Below are 27,546 nucleotides of genomic sequence, written 5' to 3' on the forward strand. Positions count from 1 at the left end.
AACTATGGGGTATGGTATTAATCTTGCTTAGGGGGGTGGTGTTTGTTCACTGGGGAGGTGGCGTTTGTTCACAAACAATTATATACTAATATACAAAAGTATATATCAACGGGGAGCTTAATTTGTAATCCACAAGCCAGTTTAATTTGCTGCAAATAACTGCATTTAAGATTATGTAGCATCTCCTGTAATCCTAACATGGCATCACTGCTGTTACAGAAAAGCATTGTCTTCCATCCCATCATATGCAAAAATAATGCACTATTTCTAAAAATTTGAATCTGGCAGGAAGCCCTGGGCAGTGCCACACCTGATTATTGTTCTGGGAAACAACAGTGAAAGATCAACATTTTCTGCAGGACGTGAAATGTGAAAGTAAAACATGTGAGTATTTGCCTCTTTATCTATTTATTTACAAGTTGTTTTTTTACCACACCCTCCCATCCTTCCACCTTAGGAGCACAGGTTGGTTTACAATAGCAAGTGTATAACATGCAACCTATTACTGCTCAAAATATATATTTTAAAAAGAGCAACAAAAGAACTAAATAGACAATAGGATGCTTAATACTGACTCTGTTTGGGAACCCCTGAACTACATGATTCTGTAAATAGAAGGAAGCAGAAACTTGGTGCTATGGCTTGAAAAGGGAAGGCCTCTCCTTTTAAACAAAACAAATGCACAGTACATTATTTAATGTAACAGTGAATGATTGAAATGCAAAAACAATGTTGTTTCTTTATTTCTAAGAACTCACCTAAGGTTTTAGCAACTGCTCAGACTTATGTCTGATTAAACATGGTTAGAAACAGGCTAGAATTGTATTTCACAGCATTGCGACTTGCAAGCTTCAGATACAGCTTTTGGTTTTGCCCATGCCAATGGGCACTTAAGCCTTAGCTTAAGTGATGGGTGTGACATTGTTTTAAAGTGAAAGTATGTTAATTTGATGCTTTGTGTGAATCGAACCACATAAATGTACGGTAATTCACATTCCCCTGAAGCAAAGGCAACCCCCAACCACTACTACACTGACTGAAAAGTTTCATTCAAAGCCAGCTTGTTTTCTACCAACTTCTGTCTCCTCTGTATTCCTGATGAGAGTAAATCACAGTCCAAACTACAAGCCATTGCCTAAATGCATATCTTAGAGGTGAACAGAAGAAGCAGTTTGTCATAGCAATGATTTATGCATTACAGTGGGAGAGCAAGTTTCTAATGGATGGAACTGATCTGTAGATGATAAATCTAAGCATAATTTAAACACTGAGCATATGGAAGTTTCCTATCTTCCCAAGATCTCCCTAGTATTACATTCCTTTTCTCTTTAACTTAACACTAACGTGTCCACGGTGTGCAACAGGCTGCCAGGTTAACATTAAAAAAAATGAAAGGCTCTCCAAAACTATGATTCTAGTTTTGTTACATGCCATGGAGAAATAGGGATTTTTAAAAAACTGGCGTAAGCCTAAGGGAAATATTTATTCATTTATCTGGAGTATTTTTACTCCACTCTCTATAAAAGTACTCCAGCTTATAAAGATTAATAAAACACTCTGGTTTACAAGCTGAAAGGCACAACACAAAAGGAAAAGAGATTGGGCGGGAGAAGGAAAAAAAGAAAAGCCATGCTCTAGTTTACAAGGTGACACCCACCCCCAAGAGCAGATGGCCCTTCCACTGTGGGCTGCTTGCAGTTAAAAAACAGGGCTTCCAAGAAATTGCCTTGGGTCTTGACCTTTCTTTGCAGAGCATATTGTCCTCCTCATTGGTTCATATGATTGAGGTGGTCTCAATGTTCTGGAGCAAAGAATTTTCCTTTAAAACAAAGGTCTTACACAATAAGGGCAATCTAACCATCCTGCTCAGTTTTCTGACCCATGCCTCCTTCCTATAGCACTTCTTATGATGACAGGCATTATGCACTAATGCTGAGTTTGTACATTGCCATATTAATGTGTCTGTCTGTGCATGGCTATAATATCTAGTTCAGTTTCCCATGTGGATATTCTTGAACTTGCTGAGAGTTTCCAAGCCAGTGGCAAGGTGCCTTGGAGGATCCACTTGGCAAGCCAAGGGTGTGTTAGCTACTGTATGGAGAGCTACTGTCCTCACACAAGGATAAGTTAACACGTAAGCAAGTTCTGCAACACTATTGCCTCTAGGACAACAAGCAGCCAAACTGCCACCTAGTGCAATCCCTGATCAAATCCACACAGTGGCCATCAATACATAGAGAATAGAACAACATATGTAGGAAAGAACAAAAAGAAAGAAAAGAACAATGTTTGTGTGGGCTTTGCTGTTTCAGCTAGAACAGGAGTTGGAAACCAGTGGCTCTCCAGATGCAGCTGAACAACAACTTCCATCACCTGTAGCCATTGGCTATGCTGCCTGGGACCAATGAAGTCTGGAGGACCAGAGGTTTCTCACCACTGTACTAGTCTCATCTTTCACTCCTGCTGCAATGAACTCTGCTTCACTATGAAGTGACTGTTCATCCTGGTTTGATGGTCCTTTGTTATTACATACCTGGCTCCTCATCTTATAATAATTCTATATGAGATGCCCCATCCCTGCTGAGGTACATCTTGATAAGGCAAGGAGAATTTATTCTTCCTAAGCCCAGTGTTTTCTCTGTTGAATGCTGATCCAATTGGCATTATTTTAGGCTCAGTGCTGTACTACAAGATACTTTTACAGGTTAGCTTTGAGGTAATTTTTCAGTCAGCAGTCTACTCAATAATCTACTAACCAACTTCATTTTGTTCCCAGCCCTGTAATCACATCACAGCATTATTCAAGTGTGACCTTGGCATAATTTCAGTATGCACCATCTAGAATCAATTTATCTAAATTGGATCATTTGGCTCAACTGCAATAGTCTGACTGTGGTTAAGTGAAGGGGTTTAGGGTTTTGAAACAGCCCGGATGCTATTGTCATTTACCAACCACTAACAGTGTGTTCTCATTGGAATCCTAGTGGATTCTGGCATATGTTATGCGTATCTTTTTACTTCTTGATTGTTTTCTAAATGATTCACAAGCTTGTGTGATCCCATTACAGTTTGGGCAGCCAGCACAATGAGTAACGCTTGGAATTCAAGACTGGAGTCAACGATTCCAGGATGCAACTCAGGAAGTAGTCAGTGAAGATAACAATGGGCAGCAGGCCGATATACAAAATGTAACAAGTATACTCTATGAACTTTGCAGACAAAGGAAACATAATCTTTACAGAAGGAAAAAGAGCACCAGTTGGATCAAGTATTGACTTGTCAAAGTATTAGCATTGTCAGAGGTAGAGCCAAGGAGATTTCTGATAGCTCCACTATCCTTTCAAGAGCTATTAACTGAACTGGTGTTATATTCATGTGTGACCATGAATAAAATTAATCTTTATTTATGTTATTACTGTTGCAATCCTGGAGCAGGTCAAACACTGGTGAAGGGATCATTATATGTGGCAGAAGCATCTCTCTGCTGCAAAGGAGGAAGGACTGCTATTGGGACAACACTTTTGCTCTCAGAGGCCCTTGGTACACCCACCACAGAAACCTTTCCAGGTGTAGACATAATCATCATAATCAAATTTCCATACTGCCCTTCATCCAAGGATCACAGGGCTGTTTACAGTATAAAAACAAAAATACACACCATAATAACAAACCAAAACAATATGCCCTTCAGAGTTTAAAATGCCATTGGATTGCTCAATTAGCCAAAGGCATGCCACAGAAGTTGCAGTAGTTAATTGCCAGTGATTACAACTGAGTGGGAAAGAAGGGACTTGGCCAAAAGAAAAAGGATATGCAAAAAGCCGGGAACTGGTACTTAAATGAGTGACAACTGTCTCACACCTGCTCAATATCAAGGCATGAAATGAATTTTCAGTAAAAAATTATTATCTTCGGTCACCCCACAACACTTTTCTTTGTGCTTTGTCCACATACAGGTCTGACTCAGCAAGTATATTCTGATTCCCCTTTTGCTTTCAATGGGCATATTACTGTGGTTTTGCCTAAAGTAGTTCTAGGAGTTAGGGACTTGACATAAGAACCTTAATAGTACTTTACGGACTCATATGTTCCTGGATAGGTGATTCATGTCCAAAGGTGGGGTCTCAAACCAAGGCTCTATAGTATGTGGGTGTGGATGGGTGTGCTAGAGAAACAGCAGTTTTGGATATAAAATATAAGATGCAACATCTTAGAGTTAAGGGTTATCTGATAGTCTTACATAGTATTAAGGTTTTCGTTATTTTTCTTCAATACAGTGAAAGGAGAAGGATGCAGCTGCAGCAAATGTCTGGGCTGGGTCAATAAGCAGCAGCTGTCACTTTTCTCCAAATGAGATGGCAGAAATGAAAGGAAACAAATTCCTCTCCTTTTCTAGGCCCCTTTCCTTTACTCATCTATTTCTTCTGAAACTGATTTTTGTAGAGGCCTTTTTCCTTCTGTGCCAGCTTCCGTATGTGAATAGCATCCAGAAAACCCTTCAGTCATTTAGTTTTTCATCCATTTATGGGATAAAGGAAGAACAACTGTTTGTGGCACCTACACAGTAGCTGGCCCAACACTTGCTGCCAAAATTTGGCCTCTTTAATGGAAGCCTTGCTGGGATGAGGACAATGCAGCACAAGAGGCAAAGATTGTTTCACATCTACATTATTATTATTATTATTATTATTATTATTATTATTATTATCATCATTATGAACATTACTTCTATACGACTTCAATTTTTTTTAAAAAACCTCTAAGCAGTTTATAGCATATCTTAAAATATCAGAAATACGTCCCAAAATATCAGAACAAAACATTGCAAATGAAAATGAAATACAAAAATAAAAATCCACATTTAAGGCAGCATAATAAGCAGCAAAACAGAATTCTCTTTAATAAACATTTAAAAAGTAAAAAGACAATAAATAACCCTACAGGTTAAAGCAGGGATAGCCAATGTTGTATCCTCCTGATGGTGTTTAACTGCTACTCCCATCATCCCTGACTATTGGCCATGTTGGTTGAGGCTTCTGGGAGTTATAGTTCAACATCTGGAGGGCACTGTGTTGGCTACCCCTATGTTAAAGCATTGTCTGTGGCTAAACAAAGTAGCTGAAGGAGATACATAACATAACAACTACATAACACTCTATGCCCAGTAACATTTTCCAAGCAAACTTTTAGCACTCTTTCACATGCAAACCTCACTCTCAGCTATTTTACCAACCATACCTCTAACACAGTTAACCCCTAGCCAACAACTAGTCACAAGACTAACAGCATTAAACATAATTTACAACTAGTTCACCCATACACCTCAATCTCAAGCAATATAGCAGCAGCATAACCACTCCCTCCTTGTCTCCCACCCAGGTAGGGTCTTACTCTCTCACACTGAGTGGTATAAAGCAACTGTATTACACACGAAAACCATATAACCCTGACTGTCACTCTGGGCAGTAAAAACACAATTCCAATTACCACCCAGCATATCAGATAGGAGTTTCTAACAGACACAATGCTTTTGGAAGGCCCCCTTGGTAAAACATTGCTTGGATGCTTGCCTGGAAAAGGCAATGGAGCATATGTGCCATTCATTTCAGTACTGTACTGACCCAGCTCAGAATGGTATGGAGAATCTTTATTTATTAATATGTGCAGAGTGCACTGACAACCCCCAAAGGGAATGTATAAAAAACAAATGTGTATGCCTAAAGATTGAATAGCGCATCAAAAGCAACATAATCCTTGAAAGACCTACATTCCTCAGTGCCCTTTACATAGGGATTCCTTCATGTGGGATGAAACTGACACCCATCACCTGTCTAACATATGGTCTGACATTTAGCTATTCATTTTGCCAGATTCATAGCAGAAGCTTATAATGTCTACTCAAAAGTAAGTCACACTGAATTTTACTCCTAGGAAACTGAGTATAGGACTGAAACCTTATAGTTGAAGCTACAGGACAATACAAAGCCAAAGGTATGCATTTCCAGCCATCTTATAGTGTCTGCCATCAATGTCCCTTATGATTGGAGAATCTACACTTAAAATAGTTCAATGTAGTTTCGTTAACTGAAAGTGGAATAAAAGAAACATTCTTTGCTATAGTGTTCACTGGGATAGCCAATGTAGTGCCCTCCAGATGTTGTTGTTCTACAACTCCCATCATTCCAGACTACTGGCGGTGTTGTCTGGGGCTGATGGGAGTTGTAAGTCCAAAATATCTGCAGGGCACTGCATTGGCTGCTCCTGGTGTACAGATTGATTTCTTTTGCTTGTTATTATCTCTGGTGAAACAGGCTTTGCAGAATACGAAAGGCCTGCAAAACCTGTGAACAGAGATAATTGTGTGGTAAGTGTGCACATGAAATACAGCGGCTCCCAAATATCAAAAACAGTATCACATTTTAAAGAAGCTGATTTCTCAGTCTTGTTGTGATAAACCTGTGATGGAAAACCAAAGAATCCTCGCTTACAATAAAAATGTTAAGAGTAGGCTGAAAGAGAAAATAGCAACATATTGCAGAACATGGACCAGGGGTGGAATAGTATAAGGCTTGTAGGTCAGGACTGAGGGGCATCGTGTGTGGTCATATACACAACACTTGTCTGACTCAAACAAGCGTAATCCACTCATCACTGTCATGAGCAGTCAGTTCATTGAAAGAGTAGCATAGGATTTCAATACAGATGCTTTTCACCTCTAGGTCATCTGCTCAAATCTTGATCAGGGCAATGCATGCCAAGAGTAACTGTGGCTGCTATCTGTACAAAAGCCTCTGTGAAATAAGTGGGTGGTCTCAGTCACATTCCCGGGGACACATGTCACCATCACAGCCCTGGTCCCATCCTAGCAGCCCAAGTAGGGATGAGGATGTCTGAAGATCATATCTACTCTATAGGTGTCTGTCTGGGGCAAGAGGGGAGAATGTTAATGGGGGAAATGGGAGCAGATGAAGTAGGCAGGGAAACAGCCTTGTTCAACTGCACCTGTTTAAGGAATTCTGCAGCTGACTTTGCTAAAACTGAGCTAAGAGAATGGCAATGTTAAAAACTATGTTCAAAATGGAAAGCTCCACAAAATAAAATGAAATAAAGAAAGATTTAAAGGGCACATTAGGAGCCTATGATCCCCAGTCTTTCAGGTTGTAGCTGATCAATGTATTTCAGAACTAAGCATTCAATCTGCTGTTTCACTTAAAACCCTAGTTCTGAACTCATTAAGTCTCTCTCTCTCTCCCTGGTTTGAAACATGAAAGCTATACAGTATTTTCTTTTAATAAAAAAGCTCCCCCCTCTAATCTGTACTCCTCCTTGCTTCCTGCTGTAATTGTAATAGTAGGAGTGGGTGTAGGAGGGCTTGTAAGGGTCCAGGGAAAGTATTTTAATGAGCATAATAGGGAGGGGATAGGGTGAGTCTTCTCTCTTATCTGTTTCTTGTCAAAGATTTTCAGTTGGGATTGCTGTAAATTATGTCTTGGTTTAGAGGTGGCCTTTCTGAACTATTCTGCGCTCCTTTACTGTCTTAGAAGCAGTGCCCCTTTATTTGGCGCAAGTTATCCCTGTCTGACCTTTGCCCTCCCTAGATTGCCTTATTCCTCAGTGCACCTCTCTGCTATCTCTGAAAGATCTCAGAATCTATGGGCAATGTCTCATGTTACCTTTTCTAGACAAGGCTATTAGAGACTTGCCTCCTATGAAGTCACTGGGAGTAAATCCCAGCAGCAAAGTTGGTAGATCAGGACAGTGGAATTAGGTTGACATCCTTTGGTGTTTTGTTCTTCAGATCAGAAAACAAGCCTTTGCGAGAACAGAAGCATTAATGTGAGTCCAACTATGGTGCACAACCTGCTCTGTACTATTGCTTCTCCATGTGATTTCTTTGCTAGCCTGTTTGGTTATCATGAGTCCATCCCTTTGGTCAGAGCTTGGTGGTGTCTCAAGGATTGAATTATTGAAGAGCATAGATCCAGGACCTTTGTGGGATTATGTGGAGACAAAGGGTAATAATAGTACCATGTAAAATGTTGTGCCACGTAATTGTTGGTTAGTGAGCTAGTAGCTGAAGACTTCATCTCACTAGAAGTTTTTATGGATAATACAAAACACAGAAGATGTGTGTGTCACATTTTCTGTTAGCAACCAGAATCTTGCTGCTCCCTAAACTGGCACAATCAAGTTTTGGTTAAACATACAGTAGGATACTTTGAGCTACAAACAACCCCCTCTCAAGAATTGACCAGCATGGCCTTTATTCCCTGTAGAGAAACAGTAGCGTTTATCCAAAACCAAGGGAACTTCAAGATGCTTGAGAAGAACTAAAAAGGGAACACTGTCTTCACATATAAAATGGCCTGCTCACCACAACTCTTTAGCCCTTAATCACAAGACATTACATATTCAATGATAGTAAATTAAAGGAGTTTACTGAGGTTAAAGTAAATGGGAGAAAGCAATATGGTACAAAACGCTGCCCCCCCAAATGCATTTAGGTGGATGTTGGAAGTACACAGGAACTTCTGGACACGCTCAACTATAAAAGGCGAGGTTCTTCCATCAATCACTAATGCCTGCATAATACTGGAGCTGCCAAACTAAAATACCCTCAGTTTTATCAAGCTAAACATTTATGGCTTTGCCCCTGCCTGTCTCCCTTCTAGGTTGGTCCATCAGAGCTCTTACTTCCTTGTACATTTCTATTGCCAGGCAGGTGAACCACCTTGAGATTTTCAGATGAAAGGCAGTATACTAAACAAACAAACAAATAAACAAAAACAAAGTAAAACAAAACAAAACAAACATGCATAGGATTGTGCTGCCATGGTGTTCTTACGTGAGTTTGCTCTCTTCAGCCTTCTTTTGCTGCTCCTCCACTTCTGTTTCAAAGTTCTTAAAAGGTAAAGGGACCCCTGACCATTAGGTCCAGTCGTGACCGACTCTGGGGATGCGGCGCTCATCTCGCTTTATTGGCCAAGGAAGCCGGCATACAGCTTCCGGGTCATGTGGCCAGCATGACTAAACCACTTCTGGCAAACCAGAGCAGCGCACGGAAACACCGTTTACCTTCCCGCCAGAGCGGTACCTATTTATCTACTTTGATGTGCTTTCAAACTGCTAGGTTGGCAGGAAAAGTTCTTACTGAGGTGTATTTTAGGACTGATTTAGCTAACTTTGGAATATGGTCACCTCTCATTTATCCTCGTTAATTCAGTATTTCAAATACAGGAACTTGGAACAAAAGCCGATTGCTGTGTGGGCTCTCCTCCCTTGAATGGCTCTTTCTGCAATCTTCCATGAGGTTGTATTTATAGGAAGAAGCAGCTCTAAGAATCTAGGAGCCAAGATTGGCAATAAATCTTATTTCCTACTGTAAACTGTCTCCAATATGTCACCAGAAGAATGGAAAGGTTGGTGTCTGGAGAAAGAAAGTAAATGATGAGAGGATCCTATTTTGGCTATACAATATAGAACATCATCAGCCATTGTCTTGTGACCAATTAAGTATTTCCCATGTGGTGGTTACAATCATTAGGATAATTCTGGTCACATGACAAATCAAGCGCTACCGCACTTCTGCAGCTGCTTGGTAATTCAGGAAAGTTTAACAGGAAAACTTGTAGCTTGCTACATGTGTACTACAGTAAAGCGATTACAGAGCAAATAAATCTCCTCTTAACAAAAAAAAAAAAAAGACTGTAGCAAAATATTAATTTCCCCCATCTCTCTCCCCATAAAAAAGTGGAATTTTGGAAAAGGTTAGCATTTCCTAAAGGTTCCTGCCAACCTTAAAGCAAATGTGCTTTTATTTCCTCTTAGCTTGCTTTTGAGAACAATTTTTCAGATGAGTATAGAGAAGTATGCACACCTTGAGGGAACTGGTAAATTAGAATTATCCTTTAAAATGTGCAGGAGATAGCATCTAATGAAGAGAAACATATTTCAGATTGTTCTGTATGGTGCTCAAGGATTTTTGGAACACATGATTTTTGCTTGACCAGTTTTCATGGAAACATCATTCATGGAATCATAGAACTGTCAAGTTGGAAAGGACCACAAAGGTCATCTAGTCAAACCTCTGCAATGCAGGAATCTTTATGTGCAACGTTGGGCTCGAACCCACAACCCTGAGATGAAGAGTTGATTGTGAGAGGCAGTAGAACAGGCAAATCTATTGGGTTTATATTTCTTTATCTGGAAGATTTTTCAGGTGGTGATGATGGGATTCCCAGGTGGGTGTCTTTATTTTCCTTTAGGAATTAAGATTGCTGTTCTAAAACATAGCCCCAACCCAAAAATTATATGGTGCAGCAGCGGGCTGCAAACATGCTGTTATGTGCAAGGGTCTGCTTTCATACGTTAGTAAACAGGTGGTCAGAACACTTCTTATTACTGAAGGGACTGGAATGAGTCCCCCACCTCTCCAAAAAAGCAATCAGCACAGATAAAGCTGACAGACATGACTACCAGCTTGGTTCAAAGCTATATGTACCAAGTCCAAATCCAGCAATGCAGCCTTATGTGCCATGTGTTGGATTCAGCAAATGGGTCAACAAGTGCAGAATCTTTATCTTTATTTAATTTCTGTCCTGCTTTCTCTCTAAGGAGCCCTGGCAAGCTGAAAAACTTGTGCTGATGGAACAATGGAAATCTTAGTAATATAGGCACCCTTGCCATGGGATACAGTACTTCTGTTACTGAGATGAATTACCAGCTCTCTTGACAGTTTCTTTAGCACTGTGGTTAAGTTATTATCCCATATGAAGGCAGCAACCTCTTGTGTGCTGGTGGAAACATATTTTGGTGATTTGAGACCCTGTGCCAGCAAAGTCCTAGTACCAGGCTGCGTGTGTCCCCAAATTCTAGAATCTGAGGAATTGATAGACTATGGTGATAATAGTTTATCAACCAACAAATATGGCTGGCACTTTACAAGATGAAATGAAACATCTTTATTTGACAGTGTAAGAATCCTTTGATTATAGCAATACATTTAATTAGTTCAAGTGAAAGTCAATCTCATGCAGACAGTTTAGTAGTCTGGTAAAGACAGATAAAATGCGACAGAATACAAAGACTGGTTTTCTTGATGTCAAATGGAGCAGCCTGTGGCTGACAGGATAACTGAAGAGAAACATCCCCCCCCCCCAGCAAATACATAGCCTGGAAAATCACTTTAGAGTTACTGATGAAACTTGGATCAGTATAACCATAGGGACTCCTTTCCCTATATATATATATACAAAGTCTTAACCTTATCATTAAATGCACTGACCCTAAAGAAAGGCATTAGTGGAGACAGCAATAAAAACAGGCTTAGCCAGGAGTTTTCCATTATAATATGTGACAAACTGATGGAAAATTAATTTTTATTTTGGCTCCTTTTATTAGAATATCTTGGGATAAGAATAATTGAATTGCAGAGCCCTTGAGAAAGCTGGAAAGGTGAGCATGGCTTCTTAATTGTTATATTTTACACTTCTTCCAAAGAAGCTAACAGCATTGCAGCTTCAAAACTACCTTGTTAGGTAGGTTACACAGAAAGATAAGAACTTGTCCACCATCTCCCAGTGAGATTCATACGTGACAGCTGATTTACATTTGCCCCGGGTAATCAGTGAGTATTTATAGTGCTAACCTGAAGAATTCATACATGCCCCCACTCAGGGACAGAACTGGGGAACCATAATTGGCTCTCAGTTCCTTGGCCCGTGTCCTTGACTGTTTTGGAGATACATATCTCCCCTTCATTCTTTACAGTCAGTGCTTGACACTACAAATACTAGTTCACATATGAAAGTATCTTGACTGCATGAACTATGAATCAGCCCTTAGCAGAAATCTGAACCTGGGTTTATCTCATCCCAAACCAAGTCTAACCTTTGTACCACACTGGCACTCCTAGGGCTTGTAGCTTTAGAAATGTTCTTTCTGTGTTTTGAGTCTTTCCCATTCTGCATAATCTCTTAGGAGCTGCAGTTCACCAAGTGGTAACCACTGTAGCTTTCCCCCTCTTTTGCAGAGTCAAGGAGAGGGACTTGGGGATCATAGTGCAGCATTTTAAAAATATGGGAAACTGAAAAAGGTTGACAATTTGTGATAGTGTGCCTACAATCATAAACATACTTCTATAATTGTATAATAGGTTTAACTTCAGAATAAACATGGATAAGATTGCATTTAGGCTGCAATCCTAAATATACTTACTAGAAAGCAAGTCCCATTAAACACAATAGGATTTCCTACTGAACACACTTGCAAAGTTTAGGGCTGCTAATTTTATGTATATTTACTCAGAAGAAGATGCACATGGGATTAGAATCTGAAATTCAGTCATAGAACTTGCTTTCTCTATACCTTCAAAACCTTTTCACAAAGTTTGCTCTCTACTTCCTACTGCTTGCCAAGATGTTTCTGCCATGAAATATAAACAGTGTAGCTATTTCAACTTGACAAGTGATGGAAGATTACACATTACATATATCCAACCAATGCCATCAATTTTGACAAAAGTATTACTGTTTCATGAAACAATAAATGAGAAAATACAGAACAATCTAATGAACAAATACAGAACTCTCCCAGCGCTATTTACAAAATAATGTGTGTACACACACACACACACACACACACACACACACAAACTCTTTAAAAACATTGTACTACTCACCTGTCCAAAGCTTTCCTAGTTGAATGCATTCCAGTAAGAGCCAGCTGCGCTGACTTCCACACTACAATCCTGTCTGAAATTCAACAGGGTCTACTGCATAAGAGGACAGCACACAAGCACCTGAAAATTACAGAGAGACTCCAAAGTAGGGGTGGAGTGTACATGCCATGAGGTCATTTAAAGACAGCCTCCATTCATAAAAATAAGAAGCTGTTAGTTAGCAAGCCATCTGCTCTTCCTCATTCCCAGCCTCTACTCAGTTCTTTGGAATCTACAAAAATGCATTGAAATCTGATGACACCTTGTGGTGAATTGGTTTTCTAACTATGTTCTAAATTCAAATTCTGTTCCTGGAACTTTCATGAAACTGCAACCTGGCCATTGCTCATGGTGTTGGTTTTGTTTAGTCGTTTAGTCATGTCTAACTCTTTATGACCCCATGAACCAGAGCACGCCAGGCACTCCTGTCTCGTGGTAGTCAATTTAACAAACAAACAAACAAACAAACAATTATGAATAAACCAAATGCAACATGCTTTCACACCCACCCCCCATTATGTTAGTACTGTACAATTATCCAAAGTCTGAATCAAGATTTAACATCCCTGGTATTTTTTAATTGAACTGATGGGAAATTGAAGAGCTGAATTATGCACTTATGAAAGCTGAATACAGAAGGCAATTGATTTCCAGACTTACATTTTCATTGTTTGATAGTGGATAACCTAGCTATGATTTGAAAGTGGCATGTAGTTCCTGGAAATGGCTCTCCTATTCCCTACTTTCATTTTAACTACTTGTGGTTAGATGCAGACTGGTTGGATGCAGAGGAATGATGAGAAAAACCAGCTGGGGAACCACCAAGCAGCATTCAAAACTCCCATTGTTCTAGGTTCATTTTGTGACAGAGAATTTCATTAATGCAAGCAGTTTATGAGCTCTGGGAGTACTGAGCCTAAGATTTCAGATTAAAACTGCCACTGCTGGAACAAAAACAGGACCTTTTTCTGCCCACTTCCAGCCACTCTCTGAGGACTGGAGACTGGACCCTCATAATATTAGGGGGGTAGGCAGGGAAAGTATGGCTTTGTTTTTTGCAGTCTTCAGATGAGGACTAGACCATGTGAAAAATGAATTTAAGATTTTAGCTGCAGTTCATTCATTTTCAGCTTTGTATTGTTATTAAAAAAAAGTGCACCTAGACATTCCATTGCAGCGCCCATAATCTAGGTTTAAGGTGCCATTTAGTTCCTAGCTTTCCTATCTCAGTTTCTAACACTGCCACCAAGGGAAGAAGGCTCAGAGCCCAGGGTGATAAAGTGGTCACAGTGAGAAGAGGGAGAAGACTGGGAAGAGGAGGTGTCAGAAGCTGAGGAGGTAACAGGGCTTAGTGAGCTGGGAGAGTGGCAGTCTGTGGTGGAGAGAAGTCCAGAATCAGAGGCAGAAGCTGAAGAAGGAAAATGGGAGGAGGCAGGTCAAGAAGCAGAGATGAGTCAGGCTGGTAAAGAGTCATGGGAGTCTCCTCCTCCTGCTGTGACAAGCCTCCTCATCCTTTTTTGTGCCAGAACCAGAAGAGGCATAAAAAGAGAAGAGATTAGCCATGTGCAGACACTGCCTCCAACTACTTGGGGGAAAAACCCTGGAGAGAAGGGGACTTAGGCAGCTATGGGAAGGTGGGGACTGCTTCATGAGGGAAGACCTGCTGGAGATGATTTATTGAACTCATTAGACCTTACACTCCTGTGCAGATCATGTGTTTGTTAATTAAGAGTCCAACTTGCACAGTGTGGTTTACTGCTGGCTCACTCCTGACAACTAGGATCTTGTATCAGTGCCTTGGCATTGGATAAACAGTATGATATGTTGGTATGTATGCACTGTAAGTAAACTGAAATAAATATTATTATAACCAAAAAACATGCCCTTGCTTGGCATGACCACTTTGCTGAACTGTCTCAATTTGACCATATTTCTGTCGAGTTCCAATTAAGCTCCTCTAAATTCAAGGGATTTATTCCTAAATGATTGTGCAAAGGATTTCAGTCTATTTCGTAAAGCACCTTTATAAGCATTTCCCAAGGCCCTGATATGTGATAATTACAGAACATATTATATATGGGAGGAAAATGTTTCCAAAGCAAAACTGGTGATACAAATAGAGAAGTATTTGAAAATGATACTATCCTCATTTTTTCATTTGATTGTCACTCTGGTGGTTTATCATGGCCTCAAACATCTATGCGTTTTCTTTATTTCTTCTGCTATATCCATGCACAAAGTATTACAGTATCAATATTGTTTTTCTAGTTGTAATGGACAGCTTCAGCCACAAGGGGTCAGAGTGTTCCTATATTTGAGTAGTTTTCAAGATACATGGGATTCTTTTCTATGATCACCATTCTTTTATTGGTACCTGCCCAACTGCATCTGGCATAGAAATACATCAGGCTACGGATGCGGAACAAAGCTCTCCATCCCTCATCTGCCAAACTCAAGACAGTTTGAAAACTTCAGCTGGTATAGAATTCAGTTGCTAGGTTGTTCACTGGGCCAATGCCATACTCTCCAATATTTCTTCAGTGAAAATAGGTACTTCCTAAGGAAAAGTGGGACATTCTGAGCTCAAATCAGAAACTGAGATGGCTTATCTAAATCAGGGATGTCCCTGGAAAATAGGGAAACTTGGAGGCTTTGCCATCATCTAAGGGCCCCCCTTTTTTTGCAAGAGGTCCAGAGGGCAGCAGCACAAAAATGGGTCTTTTCTGCAGTGGCTCCCTGCTTGTTAATGCTCTCCCCAGGCAGTCTCGCCTGCCTTTATTACATATATCTAGGCACCAGCAAAAACATTCTCTCAGGCCTTTTGCTAATTAAACAATCTATGGCCTTTTAAACTGAGTGGGGGTTATTGTTTTTATTTTTTATTATAGTATGTATTTTTGTGTTTTTATATTGTAAATGCCCAGTGACCTTCGGATGAAGGGTGGTACAGAAATTTTAACAAAAATAAAAATTTTGCATCATTTTTGCTCAAAAGCAATAAAAATACTGCCACAGGAACCAGTAATGCCTATATCAAGTAATGATATGTCAGTTTTAACTAGTTTTTAAAGGGTTAGAGAGGATCTGTCAAGTGAATCTCCTAAAAAATGAAATTCCAAAAGCAGGCTGATACAACCTAGAATGTCCCTAGATTTCACCGCCAGTGTTTAGGCAACTGGATACAAGAAAGTCTTCTTGGCAGATCATAAATCAAAGAAGGAAATAAAACGACAAGGTGTTCCATGAGATACCATGGACCCAAATGATTTAGAGCTTTAAAGATTAAATATAGTCTTTTGAATTGTGCAGCAAAACAGTGTTGTTGAACCAAGTGCTTGGGGCTTGGAAGAATGATGCTGAATAGTAGTGTAGGTACTGACATGATAATAGGGAAGCATGGATAGGACTCTAACTATTGTGACTACTGCTGAGAGGACACAAAAAAATGGTGAAACCTGTCAATGCTGCAGAAAGGAAGTTGGGGATTAGCAGATTCTAACAGCAATGGCCTGTGTACTGAGCCCAATACTGTCCAGATGAAGAAGAAACAATGCATGCACATGATAAACCAGATACATGCATATTACAGAAAACATGGCATGTAAACAATGAACAGGCAGGAAGTTCAAATGACAAATGAGTTGGGGTTGAGGTTTTTAGTACTGTACTTTTCACTTTGTGTCCTATTACAAAATAATTTAAATGACAATGGTTTGAAAGGCGAATATAAGCTAATGGGTGAACAGGAAAAGTGTTCAGTGATTTTCATTACACCATCTGTGGACTACTTTTTTCAGTGGATTTAGATAGCTAAAGCCCTACTCATCTTGCAGGGGTTGGTTTTCAAGATGAATAGGGCTTTAGCTATCTAAATCTACTGCAAAAAACTAAACCAATCCCTGTATATGGCATTTATTGACCTGACTAAGGCCTTCGACACTGTAAATCATAATGCCCTGTGGACTGTCCTTCTGAAAATTGGCTGCCCAGATAAATTTATTAACATCCTTCGGCTCCTCCATGATAATATGACAGCAAGAATCGCAGATAACAATGGCTCTTACAGCAAACTGCTCACAGTGGGATCAGGTGTCAAACAGGGATGTGCTATCGCCCCAACTCTATTTATTATTTTCATTGACATGACCATACACATTGCCAAAGGGAAACTCCCCACCGGGGTAGAAATCATATATCAAACAGATGGAAAGCTCTTTAACTTGAATAGGCTGAAAACAAAGAGTAAGGTTACCATAACTTTCGTCATAGAGCTTCAATATGCTGATGACAACGCTGTGTCCAGTGACCTCCAAACCATCCTAAAAAGCTTTGCAGCTTATGAACAGCTTGACCAATTGCTCAACATCCCAAAAAACAAAGTGCTGCACCAACAAGCACAAAACAAGCCCTCTGTAGTGCTACAGATCCAACTTAATGGTGCAACACTGGAAAATGTCAATCATTTTTCCTACCTGGGCAGTTAGCTTTACACAAGAGCCAATAGTGATACTGAAATACAGCATCACCTGAGCTCTGAGTGCAGCTTTCTCCCGATTGAAGTGCAGAGTGTTTGAGGACTGAGACATTCACAGGGAAACCAAAATTCTTGTTTACAAAACTATTGTACTACCAAACTTACATGGGCCACTTATAAACACCATCTCCAACTCCTCAAAAGATTCCATCAACAGTGTCTCCAAATTTTTTTACATATCACCTAGGAAGACAAGCAAACTAATGTCAGTGTAATGGAAGAAGCAAAGATCAGTGTCAAAGCAATGATTCTTCAACATCAACTTCATTGGACTGGTCATGTTGTTCGGATGCCTGATTATCGTCTTCCAAAGCAACTACTCTATTCCAAACTTTAAAATGGAAAGTGTAATGTTGGTGGTCAACAAAAGAGGTTTAAAGACTCTCTCAAGGCAAATCTAAAAAAAAAGCAGTATAAACATTGACAATTGGGAAACATTGGCCTGTGAGCACTCCAATTGGAGAACAGCCTTTACCAAAGGTATCATGGACTTTGAAGACACTCAAACTCAGGGCGCAAGGGAGAAACAAGCTAAGAGGAAAGCATGGAAACCTATGTCCCCACTGTGGAAGGACATGTGGATCCAGAATTGGCCTCCACAGTCTCTTTCGGACTCACTGTTAAGACTGTGTTAATTGAAGACAATCTTACTCGGCTACAAGTGATCACCAAAGAAGAAGACTCATCTTGCACTAAATGCTCTTCTCTGCAGAATTTTATCTCTGGACCAAGTGGTTTTTTGTGTGTGCAGTTTGTATGAATGTAAAGTCATAAACCTAAAACCATTTTTTGCATCCTGACAGTTTACATGACACACTTAAAAAATATTTCCTGGCAGAAGGAAATTTTAGGGGGATTTTTGGCCCAAAGGCAATTCACCTATTCACTACCTAAATCCAATGATAAACAATGGTTCCATGACTGTGAAACAAAATTATACATGAATCGGTGTCACCTGATAGTCTAATATAGATTAGTCAAGATAATAATCTCCTCTGGGCATTAATTAGTCCAGATCCAGAGATGCTGGATTCTGCTGAAACAGTTGCTGAGGCTAAGCATGAGCAAAATAACACTTCACTAGCAAGACAACTTCCATAATTTTGAAGCACTGTAAGCTGCCCTGGGGCCTGCTAGGGAAGAGTGCATGATAAATTTAATCATAATCATAATCAAAACATCTTGAAGCAGCAATCTCACACTAATTCCAATCTATCATTAGTAGTGTAATATCCCATCGCCATGTAATTTGCAGTCATATGAAGAATCATGATTGATAAGCGCTCATGTTATGCAGGAAGAAGATCTACTATAATAAGGATTGTTTGTAAAAAGAAAATATTAAAAAAGTAGGGCAATGTAGTGGAAGATGTCAGTGTAGGATCCTGAAGCCTAGAGTTTGCTGCCAATTAGAGTCAACATATTTTATTTTATTCCATTTGGAAGGGGAAAACAGGTTTCCAGGTAATGGAATGGTCAGTATCTTTAATGCAGCAATAAATAAATAAATAAATAAATAAATAAATAAATAAATAAATAAATGCTAACATGTAGTTTTCCTCTCTCTAGAATGGAGTAGTTCACCTTAGAAGTTCCTGAAGTATAGTGACTGTTTAGTACCAATTGACAAAAGTAGAGAATTAGGCTGATTCTCCAGTTATGGCCACTCCTTGATCAGGACAACCTGTTGCTTGTGCTCTGGTGACCTCCCATCTGGATTACTGTAATGTGCTGTATGTGGGGCTGCCCTTGAACATGGTCCAGAGGCTGCAGCTAGTGCAGAATGCAGCTACTAAACTGGCAAGTGGGGCAGTTTGATTGGACTACATGCAATTGGTCCTGAAAATGCTGCATTGGCTGCCAATGAACTACTGGGCTCAATTCAAGGTGTTAGTACTAGCATGTGAAATCCTAAATGGCTTGGGACCCAAAAGAGCTCCTTCATAATATCAGCCATCTCAGACACTGCAGTCAGCAGGTGAGGGTTTGTTGGCCATGCTTAGTTGCACTGACCCATGACAGGGCATTTTCAGTGACACTTCCCCATTTGTGAATGCCCTCCCTTAGTGAGGGTCTGTCTCATTACTGACTTTGAGGAGGAACATTCCTATTTACCCAAACCTTTGGTGGCTGGAAGATACTGTTTCTGGCAACTTTGAAATCACTGGTTGAGACAATGTTTTTAACTGTCTTTATAGTTTTTAAAACTGTTTTTAGAATGCTTTATTTTATTCTTAAATTATTGATATGTCTGCCACCCTGGTCTCCTCCAGGAGGAAGGGCAGGATACAAATTGGATAAACAAATAAGAAGAGCAGTGCTTGATCAGAATGAAGTTCTACCTAGTCTAGCATCCTTTTCCCCCCAAAGAGGTTAACTATGTGTCCAGAAAACACCATCAGGATTTGAGGCCAACAGCTATCAATGTGCTGCTGTCACCCAGCAACTGATATTCTGTGACATGCTTCCTCTGAACATTTAGCTATCATGATATACCTACTCTTTTTGAATTTTTTAATTCCCCTTTCAAGTAATATATTTTTGTGCTTGAAACAGAGAGGGATTATGTCCTATACAGGAACATCCTGGATTGTTGTGATTTCTCTCTGCTAGTAAGGCAGTTACAAGTGAAACTCAAGGTTTAGTTTCTAGGTATATATAACTCAGTGGTAGACCCACATTCTTTATCCAGAAATCCTAGGTTCATTCTTTGGCGTTTCTAGTTAAAAGGAATTCAGATAGTAGGATTAGGGAAAATGTGTACATGAGGCCTTGAGAGAGCCATGTCTGGTCAGAGTAGATAGTGCTGGATTAGAGGATCCAAATAGCTCATGTTTCATAGTTACTAATTTGCCTAGGAGAGCCAGATCATTTGAGATTAATTATTCTGTTTAGAAGCACAAGTGCCTCCCCACAAAAAAACTTGTCACCTCTCTATTGGGAACCCACAGTGCTTCTCTGGGATCTATCACCCAAGACAATTCTTTCCACTAAGATGTGTTCCTCAGTACTTAATATTCATTTCTAATGATCATTGGGCTTTGTCAAGGTCACGAGCTAGGTATTTTCCAAGTGAATTAAGAAACTGACTGTATGGCTGTATTGTTTTTTGAAACATAAAATCATTCAATAAAAATTATAAAATAAAAAAAAAGAAACTGACACTGATCCAAAGTTGTGGATCAGGGCAAGTTGTAAGCAAACTCTCCAACTGGATAGGCTATTTTAGTTTAGGCAAGCAATTCAGTTTTAAATTTGCAAATATGTAAGCACACAAATTAGCAATTGCCTAGGGCTGACACAGTGTCTAGACTGCCTGGGCATGAGAACCAACCCTGAATGTACTTGTTCTCTTCTCCCCAGACTAGTTTGCTATCTGCTAGGTTCAATCTTCTGCTACAAGGCCCTAAACCTTCTTTTCCTGGCAAAGTTCCTGAAGAGCCTCATGGCAAGCAGAAATCCTACAGGTGCAGCAGCACTGTTCAACAGAGTGGCAGGGATGGGTAAAGCTGAACCTGCTGAATTGCTGCTTGTTAAGCCAAGGACTCCGGCTCAAAACTTAATGGTAGCTACTGTATTCTGAATTGGATTGAGGATGTGTGTTGCGACTCCAGAGGCTTAAAGCTGCCTTTTCCTTAGTCAGGGCTCCCCTACTCTTCTTTTAACAGCTACCTGAGAGGAGGACATATTAGCCAACGAAGCTTTTCCTTGCGCAGAACTGAAGAGACGTGGGAAGGCGACACCTGCTGAATTTCCTACTGTCTGAGGCGGTTGAAAGGTAAAGGGCGACTGTGAGGTAAAAAAATAAAAATAAAAGTGGCAACTTGACAGCGGCCCATTTCCCCTCACGTACAGCCGAGGTGCTCGGTGAGGCGGCTGCTATAAAACAACCTCCTTTAATAAAAACAGGCGGAGGAAGCGCTCTCTCAGCCACCCTGAACCGCCGCCGCCGCTTCCTCGGCGGCTGCTTCCCTTTCCCGCCCTGTGGCGCTGAGGCCACTTGCCCTCATACTGGCGGCAGCAGCGGCTTCCCGCCGACGTCGAGCTCCACCCCATCCCGCGGGGCTGAGCCCGGCGCGGCGCGCTCCCGGATTGGGGCGAGGACGCGCCTCCCAACCGCCGAGCCAGGCGCGCCCCCGAGGTTTAGCCTCAGCCCGTGACTGAGGCGGGAGCTGCCAGTTGAGTCCCCAGCGCCGGCTCCGCTCTTTCTGCTGCTGTGTGAGTTGGGGCGGGGGGGGGCGGGCGGGAAACAGAGAGAGCCTCGCAGGGAGGAGGTGGTGGTTGGAACTGAGGAGATCCCGGTCACTGGATCCTGGGGGCGGGGGGAGGCGTAAGAAAGGAGGGGGCCGAAAACCGGAGGAGATCCCAAAGGAATCTGTTTCCTGTGGCATAGACGGCAGTGGATTGCTGCTGCTGGGGGGAGGCGGAGCGGGGGAAGGAGGATTCGCGAGAGTGGATCCCTACGATGTTAGCTGACGCCCCTTGGAAGATCCTGAGGAAGAGTGGGGGGCAGTGAGAGGGGAAACCTTTGAATGAGGAGTGGAAGGGGCTGATCCTTGGCACAGAAGGGTTTTTTTTTGGGGGTGGGGAGGCTGCCAGTCAGTGGATTGATGAGGAAGATGGATGTGGAGAGCGGGGCAAGTGACACCATGGAAGATAGGAGGACATTGGAACAGCGTGTGTCTTAGTGGAGGAGATTGTCTTGCGTGGATCCCAGTGGAGGAGAGAGTGCGCTCCCTATCGAACCCTATGACTAACACCTGCTACACATATACAAACAAACACATGCCAGCTTCTGTTTCTGAACGGGAAAAGTAATCTGGAAAGGTGGGGAGTGGGGAGATGCAAAACCGGCTAGAATATATTAGTAGTGGAAGCAACCATGTGGATGTGGCGCTAGCTGGATATGGTGGATTGCAATGGAAACGGAAATAGTTTGGATCCCAATAATAAGAGATCTTGGGAAGCACACCTGGACCAGTGGAGGCTTTGCATGCGTTCATTTGGTCCAGTAAATATTAGTAATATGCCTTGTTCTCAAGGGAGTAGATCATACTGTAGGATGAGGGTTTCCTTTAGCAAACAAAAAGCACCAGCCCAAACAATCCTTTAATTTCTGTTTAAAGTGGAATCTAGGGAAGAAATAAACAACATGCAAATGAGGCTCTCAGGTTTGCCCATTTTTTCTTCTCCCACTAACTGGTTTGAAACTCAATTCCTTGATGGTTAAAAGCATAGAAGAAGAATGCAAAGTAACTGTAACAAGTACAACTTCAATACAGTTTAAGTGGTAACCTTCAGTGCCTCTGCATCCCAGGTACAGCTTTTGGTGCTAAGTTTTTGCTTGTTGCACAGCTAAGGCACAAGAACCCCCCCCCCCCCCAACTGAAAGAGAGATGGCAAACCTAGCAAATCTTGGGGTGTGTGAGGAAATTGACATCCTTGCCTCACTGCCACCCTAGCATTTTCATTAATTAATTCATATTTTATTTGATTGGATACTTGGAAGTATGCATAGGATTGCAGCCATGTGTCCCAATCTTAAGCATGTTTACTTGGAAGTAAATCCCTCTGAATTTAATCAAGATTTGCTCTCCATCATTAATACAACTGATTTTTCTTCTCTCAGCATTTTAAAACTAAATATATTTTTCAGCTTCTTGCATCATATTCTGGACCTTTTATTTGGAAGGATGTGGGCTCAAAGTTTTTCTTTACAGTCTGAGTGTTTCACCTGGCTATAAGACAAGGATGGGAGCCTCCATTGATTTTATTTATTTATTTATTTATTTATTTATTATACCCGCCCATCTGGCTCGGTTTCCCCAGCCACTCTGGGCGGCTTCCAACAAAGATTAAAAATACATTAAAACATCAGTCATTAAAAACTTTCCTAAACAGGGCTGCCTTCAGATGTTTTCTAAATGTCATATAGTTGTTTATCTCTTTGACATCTGATGGGAGGGCATTCCACAGGGCGGGTGCCACTACTGAGCAGGCCCTCTGTCTGGTTTCCTGTAACCTCACTTCTCACAGTGAGGGCAACTGCCAGAAGGCCCTTGGCGCTGGATCTCAGTGTCCGGGCAGAACGATGGGGGTGGAGACGCACTTTCAGGTATACTGTGCCAAGGCCATTTAGAGCTTTAAAGGTCAGCACCAACACTTTGAATTGTGCTCGGAAATGTATTCCCATCCTCACTGATTGGGCAGTTGAGGGGGATTGATACTTGGGAAGAGGCTGGAAATCTTTAGCTGATGTTGTTTGTTTAGTCGAAACAAAAAAATTTCCTTCCAGTAGCACCTTAAAGACCAACTAAGTTAGTTCTTGGTATGAGCTTTCGTGTGCATGCACACTGTGTATCTGAAGAAGTGTGCATGCACACGAAAGCTCATACCAAGAACTAACTTAGTTGGTCTTTAAGGTGCTACTGGAAGGAATTTTTTTTGTTTTGACTATGGCAGACCAACACGGCTATCTATCTGTAACTTTGTTTAGTCGATTAGTCGTGTCCGACTCTTCGTGACCCCATGGACCAGAGCATGCCAGGCACTCCTGTCTTCTTAGCTGATGTAACATGATTTAAATGCTGTTCCATCTCCCCTCTTATCCAGTAGTTTAGGGCCTTGGGAAGGTGCATTGGCTTTCACAGATCACATTTGAATGGAAAATCCCTGTTTATGCTCGCTAGGAAAACCGGGTGGACAAGTGCTAATAACCTGGTTTATAACCAGTACTGCTGTTTTGATTACATTGTGGACTAGTCCCAAAGGTTCATTTGACTGGTTGTTTAGTCTTTATTTGCAGTTGTAGCAATCTGCTTCTGTCTTGGCAATTAGCACTATGGATGTCACAAATGGAGGATTATGGTTCATCTAGGTGGAGTTTGAGTTTTCCATGCAAGACTCTGGTAAAAATATTTGGGCTCTTGATCATGCTGCCCCATAGCACAATGATGACACATAGACATACATGCTTCTAAATAAATCCTGTTCCAAATGTTTTGCTTAAACCATTCCTAGTTCTTTAAGGAATTGTTGTAAAAGTGCATGCTGGCTTTATGAGCGTGCACGAGCACTGTGATCTCATCAAGCTGGTACACATGAACCAGGAAGTAGAATACAGCTGAAATAAACAGGATCAGCTGGAAGAAACCAAACAGCTCTATGAGAAGAGGGATGAATGTACTGTAATTGTGTAGCAGGTTTATTTTCCAGTAGCTAACAATAGCAACTGAACTTAAATACTTGGTGATATTTTCTGCTTTTCATACAACGCTGAATTCAGGAGCCTTGATTATATCAGTTCTCTAGAGTAAGTTTTCTCTCTCTCTTGTTTGTGTAGAATATGTTGTATCTAGGGAATATATTATCAGTGTCTCAGGTTTTTCTAGGGAATATATTATCAGTGTCTTAGGTTTTTCACCCTGAATTAGAAATAAAAGCATGAAGGGTTAAAATCCATTTATGTGGGTTTAAACCGAGATGAACTGGCTGTTGTTATCACCATTAAAAGGGAATGCAGAACCTATTCCTAGTTAAACAGTGACAATTGTACAGAACAGGATCAGATTGGAATTAAACTGCAACTCAAATTACTGGTATGCTGTCTTTAAACTAAACTTATTTACTTGCTTATTTAAAATGGTATCCTGCCATTCTTGTCAAAGACAACCCACAGTGGCTTACATCATAGAAATTAAAATGTAAGCGTCTGATGGAGCAATCCTGGTGAAGCTAAGCAGATTTAAGGTTGGGTGGTGCCTAGAAGTGGGGGTTGCTTGTAGGATCCCTGTGTAAGTAAGCCTCCTGGAATTATTGAAAGAAAGTTGTGCTATGAATGCTAGAGAATTTAGTGTGTGCTCATTTTCTTTTTGCAGGAAATACACAGTGCAAAAAAGTCACAACTTTTTAAAAACTGATGTAGAAGTTAAAACAAAAACCTCAGTGTTGCTAAGTATTTTCACATTCACTTCTTGTCAGAATTAAAAGTTTCTGAATTACTGAAACCACTGGATAGAGACAAGAAAATGAGTTTGTTATATATACATATTAGTTCTGTGCGTATTTGTGGAGAAGTGAGTGTATAACACATGTAAGATTTCAGCCTTACTTTGACGGTGTCGCTTGCAACTATTGTAATTGCACTATGAAATGGGTAGACCCAGGGTGGGGAAATCACAGCTTGTGTTTATAGTTGTGCTACCTTTTTATTGTTACATTTAATGTTCAGATCTTGATCTTTCCAGAGGCATCTGGTTGGTCGTTGTAGGGAACAGGATGCTAGACTAGATAAGCGCTTGGTCTGATCCAGAGGACTCTTGTTCTATTGTGGGGCCTCATATGTGGCATTTTTTGTTTGTTTGCTTGGGAGGAAGAAGGAGAGGCAGGGCAGGGCAGATTTCCCCTTGTTTTCCCATTTCTTTCTTTGCATGCTCCTTACTCTGCTGTATCTGAGGAGGTGTGTGTGTGGAAATGGTCTTTTCTGTGCATGTCACTTGCTTGATATGGAACCATGTCTATAACTTGGCTGCAGGCGTGAAACTCGGCTTTATTTCACCCGTGTCTAATACCCAGTTTGGCACCCCCGAAGCGCATTTGCGTACACACACATACAGAGACTGGGAGCCTCAGTGGCGCTCCTCTGGAGGCTTCAACTAGGGCAAAAAAAAAAAAAGGCTAGCATCCCCCCGCCCCCGTAGCTATGGCTCTGCTTGACTGTATAACTAAATGTGATTCCATCTGTCCACACTACGTTATTTAGTTTCAACAGGATAAGTGTTGGGAGGTGTATTCAGATATGCACTCTTCTAAAAGCAGTGCACTGAAGATAGAGGCCTGAACACAGATGGGCATTTGGAGTTGCATCTTACTCATCCCTGGTTCATGCTAATGCTCCAAAGCCTGCCTGCCTTGGTACAGATCTGTTCCTTGGACTTGAGTGCATGGCTCCATGTACAGTTTCACTGTGGGGGTGGGTTGGGAGTTTAAATGAAAATCATGAAATCTTATGGTGCTTGCAATGGAAATATTCATGGATTTAATATAACGTTTCTTCAAGTTGGAATTACTTGGGGTTTTGGAACTTTGTTGGGAAAGAGGTTTAACAAGGACTAGACACTTGTGGGAGATAATTGGTGGGCAGTGAAATAGTTAAATGCCTATCCACCAATTTGCCTCCTGAAAATTGTTTTCCACTTCTCTATGTTAGCATTGCAAAGGATCTACAGTTTAGGAACCACTCTGGACACAGTGCCCCTTGTGCATATTGGGGAAGCAGTGCAGGTTTTCGGGCCATCGTGCTCTCCTACCAAACTTCAATTTAGGGAAATACTGTAGGTCACTTCAATCAGACTTTATTTTCTTCTTTTTCAGAGGCACAAATCCTGGATCAAAGATCCCTGGGAGAGACAATGAGCTATTGCTAGGCTGCCTATACTGCTGATTCTCAGGTTTGTACAAAGTGCATCTCGCTTGAGGAAATTGTGGGCTTTGATTCCAATTATATGGTTCCTGAAAAGAGATTTACAAGTGTCAGCTTTATTTCTGTGTCTTAAACAAGAAATAGATAATTTTTTTTATCACAAATGTCCTGCTTTGTGGTTCAATAAGATACAGAAATGAATTTTGAGCTTAAGAATCAGCTGGTCAAATTCACTTATTGTTAAATGCACTTAAATAGGAGGGGGCAGTTTGCTGAGCAATGGTAACCATACTGGAAATCTGGTGAACTACAAGGATGCAATTAATACTAATAATGTTGGTGCATGGAGCATTTTGAATAAATGTTAAGGCTATCAAGTATGGGAACTTTTAAGTGAGAAGAGGAAAGGACAAAGACAAAAAGAGTAGTATACTGAGGCGCATCATAGCAAGGGTCCATTACCCACTGGTTTAAAAGACAATGACAGGATCACCAAACAGATGCCTGTTGTGTTCCAGTAACAATTAGATAGTCTAAAGCAAATATTGAATACACTCCGGGTCTGCATCAGTTCAAAGTCTTCAACATTTTACATAATCATAGTTTTTGCATCACAGGCTTTGTGGTATAAGTAACTATACTGTCTAATAGTCTTTCCACAAAAATGATAGAGACTGGAAACGATCTTTTTTAGAAATGCAAATGCTAAGTTCATGAGGAAGCAAATAAGTTCATTGCAGGAGCTGTAAGAAAGTATCTCAAGCTGCTTGAATTTGAGTCCAAGGGAAGAGATTTGGGCAGCACATATTTTTCCAGTAAGATATCATAAATGCTAGTATAAAATTAACTGTGACATTTTTCAAGGGCAAATCA

General features: G+C 40.8%; 2 protein-coding genes across 7 annotated transcripts in view; one reads left to right on the forward strand and one right to left on the reverse strand.

Annotated features, from left to right (window-relative positions):
- The window catches only part of LOC309363806 (semaphorin-3D-like), a 48,733-nt gene extending 27,477 nt beyond the window's left edge, over positions 1-21,256 (reverse strand). The window contains exon 1 of one of the 3 annotated variants that reach the window (XM_081900269.1): positions 20,925-21,256. The gene's annotated coding sequence lies outside the window, so the exon portion shown is untranslated. Of the gene's footprint in view, positions 1-12,679; positions 13,156-20,924 lie in introns of those variants that run through there. The other 2 variants (XM_081900268.1, XM_081900270.1) reach the window with 2 other exon arrangements.
- Positions 21,257-21,356: 100 nt separating this feature from the next.
- Positions 21,357-27,546, forward strand: part of TEX264 (testis expressed 264, ER-phagy receptor) — a 148,790-nt gene continuing 142,600 nt past the window's right edge. The window contains exons 1-2 of one of the 4 annotated variants that reach the window (XM_081900374.1): positions 21,357-21,470; positions 26,625-26,701. The gene's annotated coding sequence lies outside the window, so the exon portion shown is untranslated. Of the gene's footprint in view, positions 21,471-21,684; positions 21,765-24,374; positions 24,565-26,624; positions 26,702-27,546 lie in introns of those variants that run through there. The other 3 variants (XM_081900371.1, XM_081900373.1, XM_081900372.1) reach the window with 3 other exon arrangements.

Source organism: Podarcis melisellensis (assembly GCF_964234715.1).
Source record: "Podarcis melisellensis genome assembly, chromosome: 2".
Lineage (NCBI taxonomy): Eukaryota > Metazoa > Chordata > Lepidosauria > Squamata > Lacertidae > Podarcis > Podarcis melisellensis.